The 13,066-nt window shown below is 42.3% G+C and overlaps 1 protein-coding gene across 3 annotated transcripts in view; it reads left to right on the forward strand.

Annotated features, from left to right (window-relative positions):
* Positions 1-13,066, forward strand: part of LOC144823461 (receptor-interacting serine/threonine-protein kinase 3-like) — a 1,695,550-nt gene that overhangs the window by 1,522,905 nt on the left and 159,579 nt on the right. The window lies entirely within an intron of this gene.

Genomic DNA, 13,066 nt, shown 5'->3' on the forward strand with positions numbered 1-13,066 from the left:
CACTATTTTGAGTAAATAAATACCCAGATAAAAGGTTTTCTAATATATATATATATATATATATATATATATATATATATATTTCAGGAATCACATTTCCATTTATCAAGGTGCAGTAATACAATTTTGAATCCACATTGGCCCTGTTGCCATGAAGGGTCACGTATAAAGGTGATAGTCAATTAAAAGCGCAATTGCATATCCAGTTATCCCTGCTTTTTCCTATATAGCCCCACCATAAAGAAGTATTGATTGACTCCAAATACCAGTAGCTGGCTAGTGTCCAATCCCAAGATATGATAAGCCACCCAATATGACCTCACACTGCAAAGAGTACACATCGGTTTGATCCATCTCCGCCTGGGTATGGCGTATGCAGGACAGAAAAATAGTAAATGTTCAACATCCTTAGTGGCATGTTTACAAAAAACTAAGCTGGGGAAATTGTTTGATGATACTTCCATCGATGTTTAAAGTTGTTAACTTGAAGAGTTCCCAGTCTGAATTTGATGTACAATGTGCATGCCATGGGTGGCTGGATCTGATCAATGTATGCTTCCTTGGCTGGGAGAGCTTTACAGGGCAATAAAACTTCAACCAGCCACCCTGAGCTCGCTTTTAGGGGATGTTAATTTATTCTCTTATCCCAAAAAACAGCTTTAAATCTACTCTTTGTCTCTGTCCCCATTGATGAAGGGTTACTCCAGAAGTCGCTCAAGCCCAGATCTGTGAGATTGAATTTGACATGCTTTAGCCATGGGAGAAGATGAGTATTTCTATGACACAATTATGTCCTCCATGGCTAGCCTGTAATGGTGCAGCTCAGGAATGAACCGCAGCCTCACCCAGTAAAGGAGAGGATTTAACACTACTAGGTCTCTCACCCTTTTTAATCCTGTTTCGTAAAGAAGTGGGCGGGTGGGTGTGTTCTTGTGGAGGTTAAATAGCGATGTCAGGAAATTGTTTTCCTTGATCAGGCCTTTGATGTTGGAAAATCCCCACACTGCAGCACCATATAGAGCATCAGCCTGTGCGGTTGTCCTATGAACCTCTTGCTGATCGCAGAGGCAGACTGTAAAAGAGCTACCTCACTCTTTTTCGTCTGAGCTTTCCATGACCAACTCGAATTTATACTGATCCCCAGGTAGTCAAATTTGCCTACTACCTGGATAGTCTCCCCATTCAGCTGAAAGTTCCCCCTATGGAATTTATGCGGGTTAGGTACCATAATCTTTCTTTTGGAGGTGTTTACCTCCGGCCCACAAAGCGAGACAAAACTTGTGGGATATATTCAAAAGGTTTTGAAGCCTGGACAGAGTGCTGGAGAGCAGATGAGTATTGTCTGCGAATAAATGCACTGGAGTTGTGCAGCTGGCTAATTTGAGGGAGTCGTGTGTGCATTCACCTAAAAAGAAAACCACATCATTCATGTATAGTGAAAAGAGAGTGGGCGCAAGTACACACCCCTTCCTTACTCCATGCTGCACTTGAAAGGGGTAAGTCAGGTCACCACCTGCACCCCATCTAACCTCAGCTGTAGTGTTGCTATGCAGTCTTATGAGGATGTCCCGCACAGATGGATCAATACCCATAGCAGCCAGTGTGGAACAAAGAAGCTGCTAGAGAACCAGATCAATGGCTGCCCTGAGGTCCGCAAAGGCCAGATAGAGATGGTCTCTAGAGACCTTGAGGTATTTGGCTGTTATGAGGTCAAATCGAAAGAGTTGGCTGACTGTGCTAACCCTAGAACGAAAGCCCACCTGAAATGGTGTCAAGATTTCTGCCTCATCCATCCAGACCTGTAATCTAGCCACGACCTGACGACAGAACATCTTTTGTAAATTATCTATAAGCTTATTGGGCAGGTTGTTGTTTGGGGGTTCTCTGTCTCCCTTATTGTAGATTGGAATGATCCAAGCATTTTTCCAGGATTCCAGGACCTGTTCACCTGCCAGTATGTAATATGGAAGTTCATTGATGTAAGGCCCGCACCTGGGTTTCAGAGCGAAACAAGACCTCTGGGATTCTATCTGGACCAGGAGCCTTCCCAGGGGGCATGTCCGCAATTGCTCAAAGGGTTCCTTGAAGAGAAAATTGCAACATGAATGACTCTTGGATGCATTCATGTTCCCAGGCTCGGAATGTAAGGGCATTCAAACCTATGCTAGGGAGGGCATGAATGTTGGGGAAATGATCAACCCACTGATGTGGTTGAATTGTAATTCTAGGAGGCTAATAGAGCGAGGGCATCCATGAGAAAAGATATGCTAAAACTTCTGTGAATCATTTTTACTGGATGCCTCAACTAGAGTTTGGCTGTTAGAGTCCTCCCAGTTTTGCTTGGTGCAGGTGGTCAGCTGTTTGTAATGTATTCGGGCAGCCCGGGTTCCCACATTTGACGTCCTCAATTAACAGACAATTGTTGATATTTCCCTCTTCAAGAAGAAGGAGGAAAATGGAGCAAAGCCAAGAGGGATGGCCCAGTCTCCTCCTTGCTCAGATGGGCATGGACGCACCTGCCTTAGACCTGGGTTTGGCCCTGGCAAGACCACACGCATTCTACTCTTCAGGAGTCTCCTGGCAGCTTTGTGGCATTGGGAGGTTAGCCCCTCCTCCTCTGGCGAAGGGAGCGCTGTAAGACCGAGTCCCTCCCCAGCACAGCCATAACCTAGAGCGCGCTGCAGGCAAGCAGGCAAATGATTGGTGCAGGCCCCTGGCGACCCTATATGTGGAGGGAGTATTTGCAAAAGATGGTGGAATCCCATCACACTGAGACAGGAAGCTGTGGGGAGTGGAGCCAAAATTCCTAATATACATAAGAACAAAGATTGAAAATACTCATGCAAAAAATCCTAATGCAGTCTGCACAGGGTACTTTCAGCCATGGGGTGGCATGGGAAACCTTCAAGGGCATAGTGATGTACAAGCATCACCACTGCATAATTAGTAATAACCTGCAAGTTGTATACCTGCCAAGTTTTCAGTTTCCTTATGTGTGACATTTCCATAGTTTCACTGCACGTATGAGTGACATGGTACTACCAAATGAGTGACCCTTAGAGTGACCTTTTTTTGCAACTAACACCAAGCAATGAATTACATTAAAGGAGATAACAATCAGAAATTACAACCTTTTGAGCAGAGAAGCTCTACAATATCTTAAAACTAAAGCAAACTGCTGAAATTGAAGGTCACCAACCTGCAGGGTCTTTCCAAGGTGACCATACAGCAAAACAGAAATGTGGCACCATTATTCATCGCAATTAAGACACACCACAAGGAAGTTCTCAGTGGGCCTCTGGATCCATATGCTTAGCTTGACAAGACATCAGTTCTGGATCAACAATATGCAATAGCCACTGACTAAGTTTTAGAAAGCAGTGTCTAAAATGATGATGAAATTAAGAAAAACATGACCCTGGTTGTCGGTAAAATATAACTTAAGCTGGAAGGGCGGCATAGTAGGTTAATGCACATGCTACAGAGATGAGTGGACTTCAGTGCAGATAGAGGCGCATGACTAACCTGGCTAGCCTGTGCCACCAGAAGTTCCTAGGAGTGTGTCTGACAGGATGTGCGGCTTTCATGTTTTTTAGCTGGTCTAGGCAGGGTGGATACTAGGCTGCTGCAGCAGGCAATGCTTATTCACGTAAGGCTAAAGAGCTGTGGACTGTCCAGTCCTGAGTTGTCAGAGAACTCACTTGGTCTGCTAGTCAGGCCAGAGAGAAAAACATTTATGCCCTCCTTCCCCCTGCCAGGTGGTACTGGGACAGATAATAAGACCAAAATAGAGGGGACCCCCATTAGCAAATTAGACAGTTTAAAATATGGACCATATTTGCAGAATTGGCAGTTTTTTTTTTTTTAAACATATTTTATTGTTGGAACACCCAGAATATGCAAAACTCTGTCATCCAGAGTCTACTGCCATCATCAATTAATCTGCATCATATTCATCAATGTGTAATACAAACAAAAGAACTCCCCCATGCGGAATATCAAATACAAGAAGAGTAGACGCCACCCCCCTCCCCCCAACAGTTCCCCCCCAGATCTGGCAGTTTAAACTTATCAAGACCTGTTGTGAAGATGTTTTGTAAGGTATGGAGCCTGCATGCATTTATTCTTGCAGCAGGCAAGGTTTGAGCTAATATCCGGTAAACTAACAGTAAAATCTGGTACACTGGACGCAACAGACCTACAAGCTACCAAAAAATTCAGCCCACTCTCTGAAGCTGTCACACCTACACTTCAGGGACTGTACTGGCAACGGGAGTGGCGCAGAAAAAGAAAAGTGCCTCCACCACAACATATGCTCTGTAGGTGTTTTGCAAGGTATGGGAGACAGTGTGCAGCTGTAAGCTTGATACAGAAAAGATTTTTGGTAATATCAGGAAAATCGAGAGTAAAGCCCAAAAGACCCACACCTGCACAAAAATTCAGCCCACACACTGTCACTATGGAGAGGTGTGGCTCACTGGTTAGAGGAGGCAGACCCGGAAGCAGAGAACGGCCCGGGGATAGGGTTCAATTCCCGACGCGGCAGGGTCGCGGACCAGGGTCAGCGGACTCAACAATACTCTAACCAGAGATCACACTCGGCAACTCTGGGCATTAAGCTTGCCTCATCTCTTCAACGGCCCCCCACAGACGCCGGGGATGCCTTGTTTCACCTTGGAGATACCCAGAAGGGACCATCTCACAGGTAAAGCCAGGACGGGTTCCCCAGCGGTCTTCAGCGCCGGGACGCTCACGGGCAGCTGTGCGCTTTTACAATTCCAACACATTTACACATTTACATTCGGATACTGCACTGGCGGTAGGCGTGAAAGTAAAAGAAAGCTGCTGCCTCATGGTCTCAACAAGGTTTGGATAGGAGAGTGCATGCATTTAAGCATGCTCCAGGCAAGTTTTGTTAGAAAATTAGGAACTCATCCATCAACCCCAGAGCAAGAGACCTCCAAAGTCAAAAAACTCCAGTCCACACACTGATTGTTTTAAGACCTTTGCTTCTCGCTCATCCATAAACATACTTTGTTTGCTGTTTTAAATAGCACTGGCTCGACCCGAAGATGTTGAATCACTTTAAACAAAAACTAGTGACATTATACAAGGTCATACCGCACAATGATGACACTTACCAGTTTATTACAGCAAAAAAGGGCACTTTATTAAGTGCGGCTCGTATCTTCAATTCATAAACGTACATAACAAGTTTTAAGTATCCCAGCCTCACTAATACATTACATTTCTGGCATTCCCCCACCCCTAAAACTCCCAACTTGAGAAACATTGCATCAACCAAGAAGTCCTAATGAATGATCATAGATCTGTTGGTGTGCATATTCTGCTGTCTATCTGACAATGAAATGTCCCACAATCCATGAAACCATCTTACTTGCGTTCAGACCATTTAGGCATCCCAAAACTAAAGAAAAGGACTATTTACCAACTTTAATTGGAATTTGAAATAAAATAGAACTATTTATTTTCTCACATTTTTCTCATAACAGTTTGATCGTCATCACCCAATTCTCTTTATATCAGCCTACGGCCAACAAAATCTATCAGCATCAGCCCCTATTCGAAACAAATGTGTTCCATACATTTCTGGCAGCTGACCTGTTTGTTGTAACACTAAATTCATTACACCTAACATTATAAATTGTGATTCATTTTCAATTCTTATTGCAAAATATTTCTGCACACTTTGCTTGAATTTTGTTTGCTAATGAAGTGTAATCTTGCTCCCATCTGAAGATAAGGGAGGAGTGCTTCATATTCACACATAGTCAGCACTCAAATATACTCTGTCATGACTAATGTACTAAAGGGAGGAGAGCATTATATGCTAAAAAGGTATTTTGTTTTAAATACATGTGTTTTAGAGTTTTATATAGCACAAACTAGACCTGAGAAATTGGGTATCAGAGAGCTCTCTCGGACAAACTACACCTAGGGGCCTATCAGGATGGCGGACGGACCTGCGTTCGTCTGCCACCCCAGAGGTTGAGGAACTGTCCGCAGGGGCAGCGGCGGTCCCTCCGTGCGAATTAGGATGTGACCGCCACCCTGGTGGTCACATCCTATATTTTTAACATTGCGGCGGGTGCTGCTTGAAGCAACGCCCGCCGCAAGGTTAAAATTGCATGCTTTGTATATGCATGCACAAAGCGTCAGGCACCGCGCGGTGCCTGCCGCTTTGTGCATGCATATGCATGGGGGTACCATAGGTACCCCCCATGTGCACCCCCATGCCCCAACACCCTGCGGGCCCCCAGAAGCAAAGGTACACATGCTTTTCGACGGCAGAAAATCCACCGCGGAAAAGCATGTTTCCTCACCCTTCGTAATTTGGCTGGCGTTGTCTTGCAGACACCGTCACCAAAATGCAGACAACATCCCGTGGATCAGCGGCGGACGGACTTGCTGTCCGCCGCTGATAACACCGCCATCCTTATGTGGCTGGTGGTGTTTTGGAGGTCCGCAGCGGTGAATCCGCATCCTCCGGGCCGGCGGTGGCTTCCGCCGGCCCGGAGGATGCAGATTCACCGCAATCCTAATAGGCCCCACAGACTCTTTAGGTGAGTTTTTCTCAAAACCATTCTTACTCCCTTGTGGAGTTCCACAAGGGTCATCATTAAGCCCTACGCTTTTTAACATTTATGTGTCCTCCCTGGCCCCCCTGATTGAGTCATTCGACTTTTGTCTTACTACATACGCTGACGATACTCAAATTGTGGTATCAGTTCCACCAGGGCAGGAGAAGGCAATTGGAGAGAGGTTCCAGGAATGTATGGAGGCAGAATGAAAACTGGATGACTCAAAACTGTTTAAAGCTAAATTCAAGCAAAACAGAGGTCATCCTATTTGGCAAGGATGTTAATTTCTGGACCCCAAGTTGGTGGCCAAATTTAATGGGGACTTTACTGATACCCTCCAGGAAAGATAAAAACCTAGGAGTGGTAATAGATAACCACCTTGACATGTGCGGTCAAGTCAATGCCGTTGTCTCAGCCACAACACATATTCTCAGGACAATGAGGAAAATGTTGCCTCTTCTGCCTGAAGACAGCCAGCGCAGAGTGGTTACAGCCTTGATTATGTCTTTGCAACCATGCGCATGTGACAACTCCTCCGAACAAGATATATTGCACTTTATGTTTTTCTGTGGTTTTTATACTGAACTGAGAGTTAAATATATTCTACCACTTTTTAAAGATCGCTATTTTGCACAAGTTAGGCCAGCACCGACCTACCTACAAAAGCTTTCTCCCCCCTTCGTTTGTTATGGGGTTGCTTGTTTTCTGTCAAGGGCGACCCGTAAATGAAATAATATGGTGGGTTTAAAATCATGATCTGGTTCATTAGAAAATGTTTGTGTTTTTATAATTTTTTCTATTTTAACTTACAACATCAATGACTTTTTCAAAATTTAAAATGTACTTTTATGGCCATCATGTGACCGAATAAAGTTTTAATTGATTGATTGATGTCGAGACTAGACTATTGCAATAGTCTATACTTAAACATGCGGGAGTGCTTTATGCAAAAACTACAAAATGCAGCAGCTAGATTGCTTACTGGAACCCGGAAATGTGCATCGATCTCTAGTGCAATCAAAAAACATCATTGGCTGCCCGTTAAAAAACGGGTCCACTTTAAAAACTCTCTGCTTAGTTTTCCGAGCTCTTCAAGGTACAGGCCCAGCTCATATGAAACAACAATTCCAGTAGGATGTGCCCAAAAGACCCTTACGCTCGTCAGGAGCGAAATTAGCAGTTGTACCAACTATAAAAAAAGTTAGATGGGGAGGCAGAAGTTTTGCCGCCGGTGCAGCAAAGGCTTGGAATGAGCGCCCTTTCTATCTGAGAAACTGTAATGATCTATTGGCCTTTAGGAAGGCGTTGAAAACATGATTGTTCTGAACAACACTCTAACAACAATCTGTGAAAGGCGGGAGGACTGTAGCAAGCGTCAGGACACCTCAGGGTAACCGTTGCGCTGTATACGTTTTCCTAACTTAACATACCATACATGACCACCAGTTTCGTTACAGAAGGACACATTATTTATTTGTTAGGCATGGGGAGATTAAGTGATTTGCCCAGAATTACAGGATGTTTAGCGTCGTCGCCGGTTCCCCAGGTGCGAGGTCGAGCGCTCTAGCCATAAGACTACATCCTCTCCCCTATATAGAAAGTGATTAATAAAGTTGTGTGACAAGTTATGTAGTAATGAGACAGGAGAAAATACCATGAATTTTCATACTGTGTGCAACTAATGTTTAATGTTTATACACATAATTTTAATTAATGAAGTGCAGATGCATGTACAATGAAACATTTATAATTCATTGCATTTATTTGTACTTTAAGCAGTTGCATTTATTTTATTACCTGTGCACAGGTTAACTTAGCAAAATTGGGCCGCGAGAAGAAATTAGTTCAGTTGTTCACATTCGGATTTGAAATGTAGTTTATGTTTAGTCTTCATTACGGAATGTATGTTGCTGAGTTGTTTCTATTGCAGGTGACGATAAGCCTCAATATTCAGAATAAAGGTGCTTTGTGCAACGAGATAGCAAAGCATGAGAAGGAGGAGTCCGCCGAGGGAATCGCGGTAAGGAGCGAGGAGAGGAGTTCTCATGGGAGAAGAATGGCCAAGGACGTGAAGAGATAATGTGCTATTTGGCTGGGAAAGTTGCTGAAACTAAGTATCCAGTTGTGCTGGAGCCATAGAAATTTCCTAAGAAAGAGCCACATTAACAACACATGATATTTTGCGCTGTGTTTATTTAGGGAGAGAGTCCATCTTGGGTTTCCTTAGGAGCAGACCTATGCTACTGCTTGCGTGGCTTTAAGCTACTTGACCAATTGTTAGAGTTTTTCTTTTGAAGACTCTGATGGCTGACACCTTTCTTCTTTCCTTACTTGATTATGTCCTTTTTCAAAAACTTTAGTTTAGGGTTTCCCTTTTAACCCCTTGCATGCTGATGACGGCCCCCAGCCGTCATGCACTACGGCGCTCGTGTGCTGATGACGGCTGGGGCCGTCATAAACACGCCCACTCGCGATTTTGCCACACAGGCACAGAATCGCGGCCGCATGGAAGGGGTTAAGGTAGTGTTGGGAAAGTTAGGTTACTCATGCTTGTTAAAGAGAATCATCAGATGCAATTTAACCTTCATTTCTTCTTTCTGATTACCTGCACACATTATTGTAGAGTTAGTCATTTGCTTTGTACTATATAGGGTACATCTCTTAAGAAGATTTGGACTTTCTTTGATCTTTTTGCATTGGTATGCAATTATACTGAGACTAATCTATATTGATTTGTTTCTTAATTATCATTAAAGCTACTAAACTCAGATCAAGGAGTCGAGTGGACTAATGTGTAGCCACATTGGTTACACTGTATTGAAATGATAACCTGTCATTTAATTCCTTTCACCACTCACTCTACCAGAAAGATCTGTCCCTTCTGAAGAAAAGTGTGTAACGGACCTAGAATGTAACACAAACTTGCCCATTCTCCCACTGGGAATAAACCTTCCACCCCATTTCGATTCATCCATAACCATTTTCCTCTCCCCAACTGATCTGTCTTGGAAGCTCTCAACCAATTCCTCAGTCTCTTCTCATCAAAAAATTATCATTAGATATTAAATTCGGCTTCCCTTACAAATCCACTAATTCTGAGCTCTGAAGGCTCCAAAAAATAACCATAACATGCATACCCGAAATACTGATGGCTCAAACTCATCATAACATCAAAATGCAAAATTTTCAAACATCTCCTCTAATAAATCAATAGTGATTATTCCCTCAATTTTGGCCTCCTTTTCTATTCTCCATTCAGACCCTATAAACCCTTCCTAACAAGCGCACTTTGTACTGGGTCAAAACCCCACCATAAAATGATAATCCCTTATCAATCAAAAACAAAACAAACATCAAAATCAACTGCTCATTTTGGCACTTTGTCATTGGTCTTGGTGTCACTGTGTCACCATGCATTAAAAGCACTTGTCAAGCCTGCCAATAGCTTCTTCTTGTAGATGAGGCAATAGATTCTTCTACTGACTCCATTATTATCATTCCCCCATGCCCAAATGGTCTGTAGGATTTCTGCCTTGTTGCCTGCATTTGGGGCCATACTGCGTAATTGTTGCCACTGATAGCAAGACCAAGCTTCTGCTATATTATTCTGAACACCGGGGACAGGAAGTGCTTTAATAACAATATTGAGCTGTAAATACTTTAGCATACAGGTACATTAACAGTCTCACCCCTCTCAAGTCTCTCGCTTTAGTTTGTTCGCTGGTTCTACAACTGCCACATTATCTAAGTTAAACAAAACTGTCTTATTCTGAAGCTCATCACCCCATTGATACAATGCTGCTACCAGAAGAAAAAGCTCTAAAAATGTAATATTGCGTCCTTGTTCTAACCAATGGGACAGCCAACCTTCTGGGCGCCATCTGCCCTCCCAAAATATTCCAAAGCCTTTGGCCCCACCACATCTGAGAATATTTCCACTAGCCAGATTGTGTCTTCTTTTAAATAATATAATACAACTCAATTGAAACTACCTAAGAAAGTCAAACAAATGTGTAAGTCCACTTCCATGTGAACTGTCATTCTTATTCTATGATGAGGTAATGTTGCACTATACATTGCCATGCCTTAACGCCTCAAGAATGTTTGTCCAGCTCTCACAACTTTGCAAGAAAAGTTTAAGTACCCAGTCATTTCTACACTTTTTCAACTCTAGGTTTTTCTCCCCAGTGCATCCTTTTATGAATTCTTTAATTTCTGTCACCTTATTCTCAGCAGTCTTGCCATCATCTATACTAATCTGTTTCTATACCCAAAAATGTTAAACTAGTAGCTGGACCTTCACTTTTTTCAGGAGCTAATGGAACTCCTAAGTCTTATGCTGCCTTTTGGAAATGATTAAACACTCTTAAAAAATGTTTGTATCTTTCCAACCCACAAAAAGAAAGTCATCTAAGTAATGACAAACTAATTTGCGTCCACTTGTACGAGTGAAGAACCATTGTAAAAATGTACTGAACCTTTCAAATAATTTTATCCACGTAGATGTCTTTGTCTTCTTAAAATAGTATCCCTAACAGGGAGAAATCCACCAGATCGATTGGTGATAGTTTGTAACCTGCCTGTATATCCCTTTTCTCCTATTCAGATTGAAGTCCTCCCGTTTTGATCAATTGATTAACATCATCAGTGGACTTTATTTCGATCATTGTAGATCATAAAAGTTTAATACATAACAAAACATCACACATATACATAAAAACAAATAAATAACAATAAATATAGTTAAAAATACAAAAGGAAAAAATAAAAAATCAGTATAGAAGAGCTCAGGATAAAATACAAGCAATGCAGCTTACAAAAACATACAAATAGCAACATGGCAATAATGGAATATTTCTATTCTATCCTAATAGGGGAAGTCAGCAGTATTCAAAAATCAATAAAGCACCTGAACCCCAATCTAAACCAGTTCACAAAATAAAAACTACTTGTACATACTTTGCTTGTCTTATCCACATAGCCGTTAAAAATGTAGCCAAACAGAAAACCACTACCTGGTTTGTATCTGATTGCAATATTCTGAATGCCTCCTGATAATTCCTAATACCCAGGATTTTGCAAAGAGCAATAATCCACTGAGTACGAAGCTGATTGTAAGATGGACAAAAAAACAAAGCATGAGATTCAGCACTCCCTCAACAACATATGTAAACAACATCAATGGTATTAATTCCATTTTGCTGATTCCTAGTAAAGTATTTAAAAGGTAAAGATAAATATCTGAAGTGAAGGTAACGCTTTTTTGCTATAGGAGCGATGATTTAATCAATGGTGCTCTCATTAGAAGCCTCTGGTTTAATATCAGAAAAGACTACAGATAATGAACCCTTACATTGCAAAATGTTAGTCACTGAAACATTTTCCTTAATGGTCACTCTGATTCTGGCCTTAGTGATAGAGCACATGGATTCAGGAGAAACCCTATACGTACCCAGGTTCAGTCTGTAGAGTAAAGCAGTTACAGCACAGAGTAACTTGTATTCTGGAGAGCCAGCAAATCTTTAAGGCCGATCCGATCCTATTCCAAAGCTAGTGTGGTTCAATGACAATACCAAAAAACAAGGATTCTACACTCAATCCTTTACGCAATTTTCTTTTGAGCCAGGTTTAGGTAAATTGAGGTCAGTGGAGTACTTGCTGGAAGGCTTAATGAAGACCTTAAAAACCTATGCTCCACTGTAGAAAGGCTCTGGATTTGTGTGCAGCCCCAAAGCACAGCACCATAAAAAATGGACCCTAAAGCTTTAACATTATACATTTCTGATGCAGTAGTTATCCAACCAACAGGACCTAACAGGGTATCAAAAAGAGAGAAAACCAAGGGGAGGTTATATTAACTTACCACCTGATGCTAGTCCCTATGTAATTGTCCTGACAGGGGTCCCTGAGCTAGGCAAACAACAAGAAGAATCTTTTTGGACACTTAAAAATAAAGTATCTTATTGGCTAAATAACAATAGGTCCTTACCCACTCATATAAAGAGCAAAATATTAATGGTTTGTAGGGTTCCTTGGATAGGCCCCTCAAGAAAATCAACCATTGGTGATTGTGTGGTAGTTAACTTTGAAGATCCACGAACTGTGCATCATATATGTTCGTGGAACTCCAAAGGTGGGAGCTCCACAATCGAAATTAGACCTCTTTCGTTTTTTTATCCACCCAGGATATATCCTGAGGGTGGTGGAAGTTGGACTAGGACCAACAGTCACGCCTGGAGTGGGATCCGTGATAGGGGCATGTGTAATCCAAACCAATGGGTAGGGGCACCAACTTTCAATAGATTTAGCTGCTTAGAAGCAGTAGATTGACTGAAGCCAATTGTGGGTTGTAAATCTAGCGCCAAAGGTAGTTCTTGTTTGCTGAGCCCCATGCTCAATCACGATCATGGGAAAGGACATATAGAAGCCCCTAGTAGTATTACCAACAGTAAAAGAGCAGATGT

Source organism: Lissotriton helveticus, chromosome 3_1 (assembly GCF_964261635.1).
Source record: "Lissotriton helveticus chromosome 3_1, aLisHel1.1, whole genome shotgun sequence".
Taxonomy (NCBI): domain Eukaryota; kingdom Metazoa; phylum Chordata; class Amphibia; order Caudata; family Salamandridae; genus Lissotriton; species Lissotriton helveticus.